Below are 16,617 nucleotides of genomic sequence, written 5' to 3' on the forward strand. Positions count from 1 at the left end.
ACATTGGTTGATTCGACACAGCATCCCAGAGAGCCTGAAGATGTGGTGCAAAGGGGTAGGGCCATGCTGACTATGAGCCAGCCATACTACATCTGTGGGTGATCTTGTCTACCCTCCCATTTCCCTGACACTGGAAAACAGGGATAGAGAGTCGCCATTGTGTGACATGGACTTGGAAGTTCCTAGAGAGGAAGGGACATGCCCAAATTGGAGTATTCTGAGACCCTAGCCCAATGCATATTGCTGTAGAGCCAAGGTTATCACCAGCTCACAGCCGCTGCTGTGGGTCTGTCTAGCTGCATGCAGATGCCTGGTGTGAGAGACCAGAAAGATTCCAGAAGTGAGAGCTGTCTGGTGTCAGGGCAGTGGGACAGCCCAAGAGGCTGCCTCTGTGTAGAACAACAAGTGTCATTAATGTTTCTGCTCCTCTTCCTCCTGGAACCAATCCATCAAAGGTCTGGCTACAGCCGTCTTTAATAGAAAGATGGAGGGACCCCGTATCTGGTCCTCTGGAGGAGGTGGGGCAGCCTCTTTTTATCCTCACCCCTCATTGGCTGGGTGGGTGGGGGTGGGAGAGAAGCAGGTGTTTTGTGGATGGGTGGCAAGGCCTAACAGAACAAACTCACTGAAATCTCAGGGGGCAAAAGTAGATCAGACCATAGAGGAATGGCGGCATTCTTTATCCCATAGAAACGTTAGGGGCAGAATTTCCCACAAATTCTGAGTCATTGAGTCTGGGAAGACGTTTAGGGTTTGTAATCATTCCAATAACTAATCTGAAGGGTAAAGAGGTCGAGATGGACAGATTATAGATGGGATGCAATGGGATGGGATGGGGAGATACAATGTAGGGGAAGGTATGTCTGAACCAGTGAAGGGAGAACCAAGACTGGCACAGTTCTCACCTGCACTACTCACAAAGAGGACCAGAGGCTCCTGTCCTAGAGAGACACGACACCAGAGCCAGAGACCACCCTAAACCAAAACCATTCTCTAGAAGCAAGGCTGTAGCCAGTAGCAGTTCTCAGTGACAACTGGCTTTTTTACCCATTCACCACCCTGAACCCTTCCTTCCAAGGGACTTCACAGAGTGGCTGCAAGTGACCAGGACAGACAGAGCAGGAGAGCCACTGCTCCCCAAGTGAAATCATGGCGAGGGCCCAAGCACAGAGGAACAGAACTGAGGAACCTGCTATCCAGAGGCAGAAAGGGTTCAAAAATAGGATCAACCGCGAGCGCCAACCCCAGACCCTCCGCCCCGCTGCCAGCCACCTTCCTGCCAATGCTTCTGCTCAGGGACCACAGACATTTGGTCTGATCAGGAGGACTAAGCTGTTTCAGGAAGAGGCCATAGACAAGAATAGATACTTAGTGTTTCCAGATGTTGAACAATAAAATGCACTTCAGTCTTCCATATAGAACAGACCTCAAGGTAGGAGCCCAAGACAGAAGCCACTCTTGAGAGCAAGGGATAGACCGTGGGCCAGGTGCCTTCTTTAACCCCAGGCTAGTCTCTTGGAAGTGAAAGGTCTCGGGCTATAAAACCAGACAGCCCTGGGTTCTGAGACTACCCTAAGTACGGGCTTCTCTATGTCCTCAGGCAGGCCACCTCACCTGCCTGAGCATGATCTGGTCCCTTGCCGTAAAGAGCAGGTAAGAACTAGCATGGAGGTGGGAAATACATAGGGTAGCATTTATGAAGCGCTAAGCTTGGGGCTAGGCAGGGAATCATCAGTAAATGCCCATGTTCTCCCCTTTTCCACCCTTCAGGATTTTCTGTCACCAGCTGACTCTTTCAGAATTCCACTGGACCATTGACCAAAATGACATAGTTTCTGATTGAGAGATCTGGGGAGGGTCCAGGAGCCTAGCTACCAGGGGACCCAGAACCTTACAGTGAGTAGAGACCAAAAGGGCTGGGCACAGCCAGCCGTAAGAAATGTCCTGGGTACCATTGAGTCCTGAGTGGTCTTAAGAAATGCAGTCTTCATTAGCATTTAGGCATCTGCACTGGCCGGCCTTTAGGGTCCTGACAGGATATGTCCTCAGCTGCAGCCACTAAGAGCACCCCCTGTGCACATTCACTACTTTACCTTATAAAAGGCAGGCCTTGCCCACCTCTTGTCTCTTTCTTTTCCTCTGCTCTCATCCCCTGGGAGTGGTCTCTGTCCCCTCTCTGCCCCTTCTCTCCCCTCCCCTCAATAAACCTCCCATGTGGACCCTGTTGTATGGTGTGTCTGCTTCCTGCCGTTTTTAAAATACAACAGTCCTGGCTAGAGGTCACTCAGTACACTACCGCTGTCTTCCAGCCCCAGGCCACACTTCCCCATCACTAGAGAGAGAGTGATCCCTCGTATCAGCTGGCCCGGTTCATCTCATGTATTGGACAGTGTGAGGATGGTGGGGAGGGGGACATCAGGACAGATCACACGTTCTAATTCAATGTGCCTTCTGTCCCTCTACCTTTGAAACCTAGCTAGACACCAGCCTGGCAGCCAGTTCAGTCCAGTCCTTGTGTTCTGTCTGAGTTTGTTAAGACTGTGCTGCCCTCTTGAGGTCATCTGCTGCAGTTCAAAACCCCATCACAGCTTTTCAGAAGCTGGGAAGGTCTGGGCTGGAACAGAGGGGGCTGGTCAGAAGCTGAGAAAGCTCAACTTCTGCCCTTGGCACCACTCACTGGTGAGTGCTGAGAACTCATCCATGACGGCAGCAGGGTGCAAAATGGAGGGGTGACACACTGGGATGGTCCAGCTGCCTGTAAATCCTAACGGTGTCTCCCACACTCAGCCTTTAGAGAAGCGGATGGTTACTTGACCATCAGCAGACAATGATAGGCATCAGGATTACAGATACATTTTATTGAGCACTTGTGAGCAAGGCAGTGTGTTTTACCACAGCACCCCATTACATCTCTCTAAATGCCAACTTCTGATGGAGGAGCTCATAGTGTCTTCATTTGTACAAATAGGAAAAGTAAACCTCAATGTCCCAAATCACACACTCATGAGGAGGAGAGCCATGGTGAACCCAGACCCCTGTCCTTCATGCCCGCGCCCCCCCCCCCCCCGCATCATGTCCTGCCTCCCTGTGAGTGCAGTGTGCCTCCGCTATCACCTCCACACCTTTCTCCTATCTGCTTTCATCCATTCTTGGTTCTCCTTTGTCTTCCTTTGGTTTACATGTCAGCCTCTCCAGGTCAATGCCAGCATCACTGTCCCAGCGTGGGGGAAGCTGCAGTCTGTACACAGCAGAGCGGGTGCTTCTGTTTAGACTGTGAAGCAGGGGGCCGCGATTCACAGAGGTCTATGGGGTTCCTGGATGCCAGTGCAAAATATCCCCCAAGCCACAGCCCATTCTCAGGCTGGCACAGACTCTGGGATGCTCAACCAGGCAATTTTGGGCTTGTGGTCAGGGAGGCAGCTGAGTACCATCATCTGTGAGTTATAAGGACAGCAGCTCTCAATTAGTGAACACCGCTGGCTTCAGGCATTGGGCACATTGCAGGAAAAGAAGACACGTTGTGACATTTGTGGAGCTCCGTGAAGAAGACACGTTCTCCGTTGACTGTTTCTGGAGATCCCCTCTCCTTACCAGGAGCCCTGAGCACTGGAGACAACGATCTGGAAATAGCTCTGTTGTTTGTTTCTGACAACAGCTGCCGCTCTGTCCTTGAATGGGCTGCAGAGTAAAAACCTCAGATCTGGGAATCCAAGGGTGTAGGAAACAGTTCCAGCTGCCACTATGTCCGGGCACGAGGTCTGAAGAATTAAACGTAGTTGTAAGTTCCTGGCATTTTCATATTTCAACCAGAAGCTATTGCCCTCACCCCGTCCCTGGCCACAGAGAATCACACACTGTGTCTCCTCTGCCCACCTAGAGCTCATCAAGGTACATGGTAAGCCATGTAGAAGAAACTCTTTTCTCCATTTACAGACGAGGACCACTACTTCTAGTAGTTGACAGTGATAATACACTTGACACATAGTAGGTCCCCATGAGTCCTCTGTTGCTGGATGTCGAGGACAGGGCCTATCTAGAGGTGGTTCTAACTCAACTATTGAATTACAAATGGGACACTGTCCCCACCCTTCAGTTAACTTGTGACTCATTTATCCCCATCAAAGGTTAGTTCCCAGCAATGGACATGCTTCACAACACCAGAGATCACATGTGGAAATTGGGAACGCTATTACATTCCCTAATGGGCTTCAAAATAGCTAAGCTATCGGCCCAGTGATCAAAAAAACCGCAGGCCTGTTCTAGAAACTGAAGTGGACTTCCTTTTATTCAGAGAAACTGGCCATTGTCTAAACTCTCACCTCAATTTTTTTCCTGTGCTGGAAAACTACAGGCCTCTTTCCAGTTCCATCAAGGTCCAAGAGGGAAGGCACCTTGGAGAACTGTAGTTTAGCCATTGCCTGACAGAGAAAGAAACTGAAGGTCCAACTGGAACTGAGAGCAAGGGACAGAGAATACAGACCCTCACACACCTGGATTTGCTTTGTGACCAGGTAAGGACAACATTGTCTCCATACTGCAAATAAGGGTGTCCGAGTTCATAGGACTAGAAGGATTTGCCTGCCATCACCGGCCATACTGCTTCATTACCAAGGCTGGTCCAGAACTTCTGTGTATTTCCAGGAGGCATCAGTGATCCTGGAGGGAGCCAGACATGAGCAGGCTTCTCTGACCTGACAAGGGGTGGGAGAGCACACTTTCTATGTTGGCACAACTGTTGAGTGTGGGTACAGAGCAGTCACTCAAATCCACAAAGATGGATGACATCACTTCCAAAGGCCGTCCCTGTGAAATATCAGGAAATGTATCTCCTGCCCTAAAGAAGCTGAAGGCTGCCTAAGGAACCAAGGGCAACTCCCAGGAACCAATGAGAACAGTGTTGCTCAGCACTCTAAAGGATTGGACTCGGTGTGCACCACATGAATGACTGGGATGGGGCACTGAACTTTTGGAGAGATGGAATGCTCCAGACTGATTATGGTGATAGCTATACAAGTTAAAAGCTCTGTAAAGATTTGCTAGTACTCATTGAAACAAAACTGTTTTTATACATAAATTATACAATAAATTTGATTATTAAAAATGATAATACAGTTTCTTATACATAAATTACACTACAATAAATTTGGTTATTAAAAATGATGATATGGATACAATATAGTCATTGCACAAATAAATGCAAAACAATGATGACTAGAATAAGAGCTATGAGGGATGTTAGGGAGTGTGAGGCCACCAAAGACCTGGTCTAGTCAGAAAGATTGAGAAAGTCTCCCCCTGGAAGCAATATTAATCTGAAGTTAGAGTACAGGTAGCATAGACTAGGGCACATGGGCCGAGAAGACAGCATATGCTAAGCACCTGCCTATGCTCAAAATGGCTCTGATGGAGATCGTTAAAAGTAAATGTACAGCGACTAGAGAAGCGGGTGCAGTCTTGCTGTAATAAGGGCCATCATTTTTCCTGAGGACCTCCCAAGTCCACCAAGTACTGGACGGAGGTACAATGACAGCCCACAGATAACACGATGGAATCAGTCAGTATGCACCTCTTCCTCCTCCTGGCTGGAGGATTCCTGAAATTGGAGAAAGATCTTGATAACTCATGCAGCCCCCAAAGTAATTTCAGCAGCACTGATCTGAAAGGGGTGCACAGAACAATTCTGAATGAATGATTGAATGAATGAATCTCACTAGGATCCAGTGTGCTTTTTCAAAGTTATCTGATAAATAACAGTATAGACTAATGTAATTCTTCTCTCCCAACTGAAGGCATAGGATCAAGGATGAGGGGCCTGCACCTCCAAATTGCTCATTGCAATCTCTGCCCCTGAGGACACAAGGAGCCTGCAACTGCATGTGTGGGGCACCTAGACCCCTTTGTCAGGCTCTACCCCTCACTACTGCAGTAGACCCCTTAGCCTATCACGTGTGACCTCCCTGGGGCCATCCCACTGCACCATAAGCTTCCTGCCTCAGCACTCCTGGAACTCATCTGTGATCTAGGTACAGCACAGGTTCTCATATATCACTACCCTACTCCTGAAGCATCTGAAAGCACCTCTCTCTTGGAGCTGCTACTGGGTCACAGTAGCACCGCCCTTGAGAACTCAGCTCAAGTTGCTGCTCCTCTGGACAGCATTTAACCTTTTCTGCCCATCTGGCCTCATTAGACACTACCTTGGCTCACACCTCTCTGAAGTACAGTCGTGGTCCCTGCTCCATTCTCCCCCATGGCTTCCTTGTTCAAGAATGGTCCCTGCTATCTTCTCTTCTCACTCTGATGTCCAGCACGAGGCAGGATAAGGTGGGACAGGAATGGTTGTAAGAGAGTTGAGGTAGCTCTCTAAAAGGCCAATGACCCAAAGGACAGACACAAATCATTAATATTGATAAGGAATTATGTGGACATCTATAAATAGGTTTTCCCTTGTGATTTTATCTCCAAGTTTCCCCTTGCTGGATGGTCTCCAGGACTTCCAAGGCTACCCTGAGGATCTTTGCTTTGTTACAAGTCCCTGGGTCTGTTCCCTTTGCACAGCCCTTTCCTAACCCTACCTTCAGATCTCCAGTCATGACCTTCTGCACTGCAATGTCTCCGCCTCTGTCACATCCACAGTGAAATCAAGCCACATACGGCTGCATCACTACCATGGGCTTCAGAAGGACTCTTCTGTACCAAGAAACATGGCAGCAGTGTAGACAAAATCACAACATCCAGAGTAAAGAGAAAGGTCTGACTTCTTACGTTTTTTTGAGATGGATTAATTTATCCTGTGATCTTTGAGTGAAAAATTGGCCGTTCTTTCTGCAAGACCATATGGTAAGGTTTAGAACACATTCCAGCTAAGCACAGAAGATAGATAAAGTGCCTGCTAAGAACAGAATCACCAGCTCTTCAGTGAATCCAATACCAGCTCTGCACATTTGGGCCCTGGTTTGCTGGGGGTTGGTCATAGGCACCTTCAACACGATGCTGACCATACGACTCACACTGAGGATGGATTTGCTCAGCTGTTTACAAACAGACATCATTTAACCCCCACAATGACAGTAAGACGTAGCTTACATTCACAGACAAGGAAGCTGAAGGGAGCAGGAAAGGAGGGGAGCCTCTCTGCAAATGAGGTGACTGTGAAGCCACAGACTTTGCTATTATTCCTCTCGAGAACCTTTAGGATGACACCTGTAACTTGTACTGCGAAGGGTCTGTCTCCCCAGCTAGACCCTGGCTGACCCCACTCATGGGCTGGCGTTGTGTCTGACTTAGTGTTTCCCACCCCACACCACTCCCCAGCACCAGCTGACCTGCACATTTGAGAAGCTCATGAAAAAAGCTTCAACCCAACCAATTGCCAGGAGTGGGTCAAGGGAAGCCGGCAACACTGACCGCTTAGCAGTGGATCTCTTTCCCTCTCCACCTGTATTTTAAAAACCATCTTAAATGTGAATGTCCCAGTATGAAAGAAACCACAGGAAGTGCTTAAAATTCAGAAACTATGAAGTCAAGGGAGAAGCCAGGCATGGCATGGTGGCAAACACTTGTAATCCCATCATTCCAGAGGCTGAGGCAGAAGGATCACTGTGAGTTTGAGGCCGGCCTGGGCTATATAGTGAGTTCAGGATGAACCTGGGATACATACTAATATTCTGTCTCTAGAAACAAAATAAATTAATACATAAAAATAAATGTGATCCTATCACCCAAATATATCATTTTGCTTTCATTTCTCTACACAGATTTATATTATTGTTCTTGATTGAAGAGATCATTATTTATAAAATGTTTACAATAAAAATGGCATTTTGGGTGCATGGAAATGGGGAAAATATTGAAAAATAATGCTAGTTCTGTAGCCTTAAGTGCTAACATTCTGTCATATTCGGGCCTGACTTCCAGTCACACCCCACCCTGAGGATCCTTGACTTTAGGGTTTTCTTGGTTGTTTTGCCATAATGTTGGCTGTGGAAAGGTAGGGCTCATGATTTGTTCTTAATGTACGGTAGTCCATCATGAGCCGAACCAAAACTCATCTAACCACTTCTCAGCTGTTGAGTATGTAGGCTGTTTAAAGTCTGTCATATTCTCAAACAGCAAGAAAGAAAACATCTCTGCTCTGGGCCACCGCTAAGGGAGTCTGTGGTCACCAGTTCTTCGAAGAAGCCGCGGGGCAGCCCCTGTGTGGCTCCCGGACATCACAGTCTGAGCTTCACCCACTCTCCACCGCTGTTCTTTCAGTACACATCTGAGCTGCCCGGGTCCTGAGAGCATCAGAGGCATGGAAATGACCGTGTCTTTCTCACAGTATCTCCTGCATCCTCCCACCAGTGTGGACCTGATCCCTGTGGGTATTGAAAGTGTGCTCACACCCACAGCATGCAGAAGTTCAGAGGGGAGTAAAGAGTAATGAATGTGATGGTCTTTCTTCTGATTACACACATACAACACACACATACACACATATATACACATATGCTCATACACACATCACACCACATATATATATACACATATGCTCATACATACATCACACACACACATATATACACATGTTCATACATACATCACACACACATACACACATATATACACATATACTCATACACACATATATACACATATACTCATACATCACACACACACACACACACACACACACACACACACACACACATACACTACACACACACACACACACCAGCTCCCCATTCTCATCCCAGAGACACTGCAGTTCCCGGTGTACTCCTCCAGAATTTACTTACACATTTTCTTCTCTAACCACCTTTTCAACAACTCTCTCCTTTCCTCTCCTCTCCCCTCCCCTCCTCTTCTTCCCCGTACATCTCCCTCTCTTCCCCTCTCCATCTCCCCCTCCACTACTTCCCTCTCCCCCCTTCCTTCCCTCATGTTTGCCTGTTTATTTGTTTGAAACAGCATCATTATATGTCGTCCAGACTGGCCTGAATCTCACAACTGTCCTGCTTTAGCTCCCTGAGCTTTGGGATTACAGGCATGGGCCAGAACACCAGGCCAGCTATCTTTTTCCTGTCTGCCCAGGTAGCTATTTGTCTCTCCGTCCTTACTAAGCACTCTGCTTCTTTAAATGAATGTTCAGCACAGAACAGTTCAGAGGAGACTTGGGGGGTCAGACCCAGCTTCCCAGCGAGGCCACCAACTGACTTTACAACTTTAGAGAAAATGCCCTGCTACTCTCTGCCTCCATTTCCTCCTGAAGAAAACTGTGCCCATCCCACACTCAAGTATGTCTTGAACCATGGAGACTTAGAAGCACTGGTCACGTCTATAGAGCCTTACTTTTTCCAGACCCGCTGTGGGAAAGATAATGATGGTGGTTTCCCACCCTAATGAAGTGGCGAGGGATGGGGGCAGGGTGGCCCAGCCACCACCAGCATTGTTCGGCCGTGCCAGCACCCCATGGCCTCGTGAAGGGAACAGGGTGATATTTCATAAACATTACCTCACGTGTTTTGTGGGAGATAAGCTGTTTGCTAAACTTTGTCAGAGGATCGGGCTTGGGAGAGCCTTCCACATGACCATCTCCAGGACAGCTGATGCCTGCTTGGACTGGCTGTGGGGACCTCCAGCTTGGCTTGCCCAAAATACAGGAACTCAAAAGTGGAGCTGGCTCTATTTAGTGTAAATAGAGGCAAATGATCTTGAAGGACTAAGGGGTCATGCTAGGAAAGAGACTTCCGCCTCTTCTGGTCAGGAGCTAGGGATCTGTAACCACCTGAAAGCCAACCACACACCTCAGGGAACTTTCACCTCCCATGTGGTACTAACTCACTCTGTGGTTGCTCTCCATGACGGGTTTACACAGGTCGGGACCTCCACGTGGGCAGCTTGGTGTGGAGATGGGAGTCGGGTGGGGACCCTGCTCAGTCAGAGATAGGAGCCTGGGGAACCCAAGTTGGCCCCTAGCTCCCCTGACTACCACATGCTTCCTTCCCCCAAGAATGAAAGGCTCATGGGTGATTGGTAGTGGTATCTTGGTGGTAACCAGAATGCCCCCTCCCTCCAGGCCCACGCCTGTATCAAGGTGGCCTCTCCCAGAGAACAGAAAAGCACAAAGGCCCCAGTCAAAGCTCAACAAGGGTGACCAGGCCCGCACAGGTTAGCTGGCTCCTCTGCTCATTAACAAGTGAGGAAATGCTACCGCAGCCTTGCCAAAACTATGAAAGGTTCAAGACCTTAGTACTTAACACTTTGAATGTAGTTCACCCAAACAACATTAGCATGTGTATCATTCACTTAATGATGATACTAAAGGTCTGAGTTGGATGGCTTCATGAAGACCAGGCCTCAGCCGAATTTCTACCCAGTTCTGTCTTGGTGGCCAAACATGAGAACGGAGCACAGTGAGTTCAGTGAGGTCTGCAAGCATTGAGGGGAGTTGCTGTGTGGACTTGAGGCTATTTGGGAAATGTGAGTTGCAAGACACTGGCTGCACCAAAGGCGTAGCCTTGGTGTTGGTGCTGCCACGGGCAGAAACGGTCCAGGAGGCCCTGGCCCAGTGTGTCTCTCTGGAAGAACATACTGTCTCTTGGACCCCAACTGGGGTCAAATGGCATATTTCACTGTGGCCAGTGAGCTGTTTGAGCTTTGCCTCTCTGAGCTTCTGTTTCCTCATCTGCAGAACACAGATGGTGATTCCCAACTCCTGAAGCCAGGATGCAGAATAACAGAGACACCGTATGTGCAGAGTTTAACTCAGTACCAGGCATGATATTAGCACCAGCACACAGGAGAAGACATTTCTGGACTCATAGGGGAATAAAGAGATGCAGGTGATGAAGGCTATGTCTGTCTACATCCCCTCTCCATGGGGATAACCCCCAAGAACCCCCAGCAAAGAAAATGAAATGGAGGGGAAGCTGAGAGGAGGATCTCTCTCTCTCTGCTTCCCCTTCCCCTCCAACTCCATCACAGCTCTGGAATAAGCAAGCCTCATTCTCTGGTAGAATTAGATGGACCAGCTTGGGCCTGAAGACTGGACATGGGAGAGCAGTCTCCTCCAGGAGACATGTGCTTTTAGGCCCATGTTCTCCACCCGGCTTCACTGACTCTGGTGAGTGGGCAAGACAGATGGGCAGATATTATCTTTATAATAGCTATCATATGTGTGGCTCTTACTATGTGTTTATTTCCTATGTGACATTATGCTTTCTATGTGAGTTCCTTAGCCTCTTTGAGACCACAGTTATTTATGTATAACTTGGAGAAAATGATGTCTTCTTAATATGGTAACTATGGTCAATAGCAGTCTCATGTATACAAACAAGAACGGTGCCTTATGCAGCACACATATATTAAACCTATCTAAGGTTTGCTGTTATTTGTAGGCACTACTATAGGCACTATGCTAAGTAAGTGCTTTATGTTTATCAGAAAACCTTAAGGCATTGCCTGTTTTAATTCTCACATTGTAGCTCAAGGAATTGAGAAGGAAACACAACCCTAGACCACTGCCAGCACTTGGTACATCTGATTTGCAAAACTGACCCTTTTAATCCCAAACTGACCCTTTTATTCCCAATTATGTTCCCATTCTTTAGTGGCTTATTAATGACATCAAAGTAGGAGGCTGCCATCAAGTGTCACTTCACTTCCTCCTTTTTAGACTTTAAAATCAAGCACTGTGACTGTGACATTCACAACCAGGACACAGGTGAATGGCGCTGACCTTGGCTGTGCTGATCTGAGCTCCCCTGACAGGAGCTCCATAGGAAGCAAGGATTCTGAATTAAAGGCAGTTTGGGAAACATTGCTTTCATCCCTGAATTCACAGCTGAGGAAACAGAATCCAGAGTCAGGCTTGTGAGCATCACTCACCGAGTGAGAATATGGCCCGGCTCCTCAGAGTGACCCACCCTGTCGCCCATCACGTTACCTGATCCCATTGCCCCTGGGGTCTACTTTCTTCAAGTCCTCTTTCTGATGGGCACACCATCCCCATAGCTACCTAAGTCCTCACCATGACTGGCTGATCCTTGTTTACTTGAAGATTCTGTTAATTGCAGATGACTCTGTCGATGCCCCACCGACACCAAGACCTTGTGTTTGGCTTTCACATCCCATGCTTCCTAATTCCATTCCTGGGGCTTAATTATGATTACACAGCTTTATTACATAGAGTTGATTTTAAGTAATGGCCCTAATTAAGAGTGAATTTTAATTAAGCTTAATTCAGAGCCTGCCTCCGATTGCCAAAGATTTGCAGCCTGAGCCGAGGAACTGCTGTAGCGCAGAACTCACATGTGACTTTGTCTCTGCGCTGCGACTGCTGCTGTTGCTTCGTCCACCGGCCCATCCGCACCTGCTCCATCCCTTCCTGGCCCCTGGAGCACAGGTCTTCAGCAGGCTGCAGGAGTAAGCTAGATTCCACCTTCCAGAGGCAAACCTAAACCCCATGAATAAGAAAATGGGAGTCACTTGGCCTGGAGGTGGGGAGCCTGGACCTTGAAGACACAAATTTATTAGACACATCGTCCATCCTGCTTAACACTAAGGCTGCCCACCTTTCCCCAACTGCTTATAAGACACAATGTAAGATGAAGAGACCCAGGAGGCCAGGGCACACAAGAAATGAGGACAGGGAAAGGTGATGCCAGCCCTATTCTCAGAGCCCATGGTCTTGTTTCAGTGTGGCTTTTGAGAAAACAGCAGTGAATCACCAGAGTGTGGCAGAAGCCAGCCTCACTCTCTGCCTTTGCCATTGCACCAAATCTCGGAGGGTCACAGTGCTGTGCCAGTGCATTCTGGCACAGCCACAGGCACTATAGAGTCAGGGGAATTGAGTCAATTCATTTTTAAATGAAATTCCAGCCTACCTTTAGAACTGCCATAAAGTACTATTATCGGGGAGGCATTTTTACAAAGCGATTAAAGCTTAACACCTCCAAATGAGAAACTGTTACCTTCAAAATGCCCAAGACCCAGGTCTGCCTTTTCTTTTTCAGATACAAGTTTACAAAGCTGAGATTTTTGTCTTTCATGCATTCCTAAGGACTGAGAGTTAGAAAGACAGCTTGTGATGTCACTGTAGAATGCAGTGTAAAGTGGAGTCCTGTCCTAATGCCACCTAAGACCAACTCTCGTTTGCCCAATGCTGGAGATCACCGCTGAGCAAGATAGCCCAAGGCTCCCCGCTTTCCCTGAAGACCACCCTGCATCACTATGTGAATGATACAATTCTACACAAGAGTCCAGGCCCTCTGAGCCCTGCCATGAGCCAAGGGCATATGTGAACATTTTGGGGGTGTTTCAAGTGAGAACATAGTGAACTCAATGCATTGTCTAAGGCTTGCTGGTGAAGTTTGCCTGACGGTAGAGGCTAGTGCCGTCTATCCACGCTGAATGTCATTGCCTCGCTCACATGTTGGTTAATGAGGTACCTGCCTTGGAAAATCACCCACAGGAAAATAGGATTCAATTACCTTGAAAGTAAGAGGGGCGACTTCACTCACAAATGTTGTACTTAAAAGCTCAGTTTGAAAACAACCACTCAATTATTTCCCAGGCTAAGTTAAAAGGAGAAGGGGTGGGGGAACAAAAGAGGAAAAGAGAAATCATGTCTCAACCCCCTCCTCCTATTGAGTGACTCTTCCTTAGGCTGGAAACAAGACAAGAGGGCTTGAAACACAATAGACAAGCATCCTGTGACGTTACTGATCCAGCCACAGAAACTTCCACTGAAAACTGGGTATCAAGAAGACTCCTTTTTCTACCCTAACCCACTGGCACAGACACCACCAGGTCTGGGCTTCCTCCCCCAGCACAAAGATCAAACAGTGAAAAGATGTCTGTTCTTTGTTCTAAGGGTTTGGGGGTAAAATCACCACCAGATTCTTCAGCTAAGCCCAAGGTGTCTAGCTGTTCCTGCTCAACATCCTCCATCTTCTCCACCAATGAAACCCCATAGGAAGAGCAGAGGGGACACAGCCTTGGTCTAAATACAAAGCAGTCCCAGAGACTCACCCATACTAAATAATGCAACCCACGTAATCACCTCATTAAAGTCACAAACTCATTCATTCTGAGTATTTTCATCCCGCTAGCTCAAGGTAAGGTATAGGAACAATGGTTTTGTGATCACCATGGATGGCTTCCCAAGACAACTATTTTCTTCTATTACCAGGAATTGCACCCATACCTGCCTGGCAGTTGAATTCCTATGCTGAAAGTTATCCACAGTGGAACTTTAGGCCTCGGTCCCCTCATCTGTAAAATGGGGACAGCAGCAGCACCTACCTTGCAGGACTGTGGTGAGGGCTTAATGAGATAATGCTTAGCACACAGCAAGTGCTCAGTGGGTGGTCAATGGGTAACATTAACTCTGGCTCAAGCTTGTGGAGCGGTTTATCAGCAGCTCCTGGGTTGGCTGATGCAAGAGAGAGGATCTTGTGCTCAGGAAGGCCCACAGGAAGTGATGAAAGCTCAGCTCCTCCATGAACCTCAAAAAAGCATTGTGTTCTTGCTTGCTTTCCCGAGGACCCAGCTGGCAGGGCTGGGGGTGATGGGGCTCAGACCTGCTCCCTCTGATGACCAGGTGGAGAGGGGATCTCTTGAGGATGCTGGCAGGTACTATGTGCATCTCCCCAAAGCTGCAAGCCTATGCACGTTCTTCCTTTCTGAGCATTGCCTCTTCACGTTTGGGCAGCCAGATCCCTGCAGATAGACTAGCTATCCAGGCCCGAGATAAAACCCATTGCTGATCCCCGAGTGAGGCCCAGTGCATTTCAGCCTGGGGATTTATACCAAGCAGAAAAATCCACAGAATAGAAAAATGCAAATCAATTGTAGAATATAATATTATCATTGTCAACATGAAAGACTTTTATTTACTGCTCCTTAAAAGAAAATACACCATAGTGCCATTTGTTTCAGGGAATGCAAAAAAGGTTTCAACAACTAACAGGGCATGTTTCTGAGCAAAATATGCCCCATATGTGATGTTGGAACACATATTGTCAGTGGCCACTTGTGTGTCTGTGTTCTCGCAAACAAACCCATGACCTGGAGTCAGAGAAGGTCACTTCCAGCCTGCCTCTCTGAGCCACAGGCCATCTATTTGTCACTGTCCACAAATGAAGCAGGCAACACTCTGAGACAGGCCCTGAAGCATGCACGTCTCAGGCTAAGATAGCTGAGCGGCTGCTGACTTTGCTTCCAGAGGGACAGTGATGGAGCTCAAATACATGAATGCCTCTGGGCAAAGGGATGCTATAGAGCCAAGCTGGGCAGGGAGCTCTTCTCTTCTCCAAGGCAGTGATTTTCAACCTGTGGGTCACACATCAGATAAACTGCCTATCATTTATTTACATTACAATTCATAATAGTAGCAGACAATTACGAGGTATCAATGAAATAATTTTATGTTTAGTGGTCACTACAACTTGAGGAACTGTATTAAAGGGTGGCGGCATTAGAAAGGTTGAGAACCACTGCTCAAGGGTACGTCCTTACAACAGCATACTCCCTCAAGTTCAAAATATCATTCCCCATTTTCTGTCTTGCATTTGGGTATAGACTGTTTGTGGAATTGATTGAATAATACATCTTTTATTTTATTTATGGTTTGGGTGTCTAACATGACACATCACAGCAAATATTTTATTTTTGAGTGGGTTGGGTCTAAATTTATAAGGCTCTAAACAACAGTAAATATCTTAGTGACATTAATGTAAAATAATATATATTCTAAATGATTCTCTTAAGAGTCTTTGGAAATATGCTAGGACAAGAGACCTAGGCCATTGATATCTGTAGGGACTGGCTCTAGAAATCCCTGCAGATGTCAAAATGCAGGATTGTTCTAGTCCCTAAGATCAGATGGCATAGGGTTTACATGTATCTTATAAACACACTCCCATATAATTTCAATAATCCCTAATCCCTAACACTGTAAAGTGTTAGACTGTGTTGCTAATACTGATAATAAGATAACTACATATGTTTGATACAAGTTTTCTCAAATATTTTTTATTCATTTTTGGTTGAATCAACAGAAGGAAAGCCTAAAGAAACAAAGACCAAATGCATTACTACAGCCAGTTTCCCCTTGAGCAAACAGAGGCTTGAAGAAGGTGAGGTGTAACCCAGCCTGTGTGTAGGCGAGCTGAGATACATACTGATGCCTTGCTTGTTCCAGAAGGATCCATGCAGATCACCCCCTGCCCTGTCCTGCCTTGGAGGCAGCATCTTATGGGCATCACACTCTGTACTCACAGGGGAGAGGATTCACCATGCCTAATTTACAGCTGAGAAACTGATACTTGAGAGAGGAGGAACACTAATCCATGCCATTTGGATATAAGGCAGCTTGATAGGGACCTGAAGCTCAACTCTGATTCTAGATACTGTGAGAGCTCAAAGGCATTACAGTGTCACGCCTCATGCCCCTCCCTCATGTTCCGTGAGTATCGTGACTTCAAGCAACCAAATCGGTGACCTCACTTCATAGGCTCACGTTCCTTTTTCTGTTTTCATTTGCAGCTCTTGTGGACAGGGGATGCCTCCATGTGTGAAAAGGCAGCTCATCTCTTGGCAGCCTCAGTCAAGTGTGCTCTCGCACTCACG

General features: G+C 47.3%; 1 long non-coding RNA gene across 3 annotated transcripts; it reads right to left on the minus strand.

The window, feature by feature from the left end:
* Window positions 1-2,843: 2,843 nt before the first annotated feature.
* Window positions 2,844-14,771, minus strand: LOC143274540 (uncharacterized). Of its 3 annotated transcripts, XR_013053186.1 has the most exons (5): window positions 14,290-14,771; window positions 12,295-12,439; window positions 7,326-7,438; window positions 4,491-4,691; window positions 2,844-3,758 (listed from the first exon to the last, which is right to left on the minus strand). It is a non-coding gene; the product is annotated as an uncharacterized LOC143274540 (long non-coding RNA). The 3 variants fall into 3 exon arrangements; XR_013053187.1 differs by lacking the exon at window positions 7,326-7,438 and having other exon boundaries at window positions 4,491-4,656; XR_013053185.1 differs by lacking the exon at window positions 7,326-7,438.
* Between the last annotated feature and the right edge of the window lie 1,846 nt (window positions 14,772-16,617).

The sequence above is a fragment of the Peromyscus maniculatus genome, chromosome 8 (assembly GCF_049852395.1).
Source record: "Peromyscus maniculatus bairdii isolate BWxNUB_F1_BW_parent chromosome 8, HU_Pman_BW_mat_3.1, whole genome shotgun sequence".
Taxonomy (NCBI): Eukaryota; Metazoa; Chordata; class Mammalia; order Rodentia; family Cricetidae; genus Peromyscus; species Peromyscus maniculatus.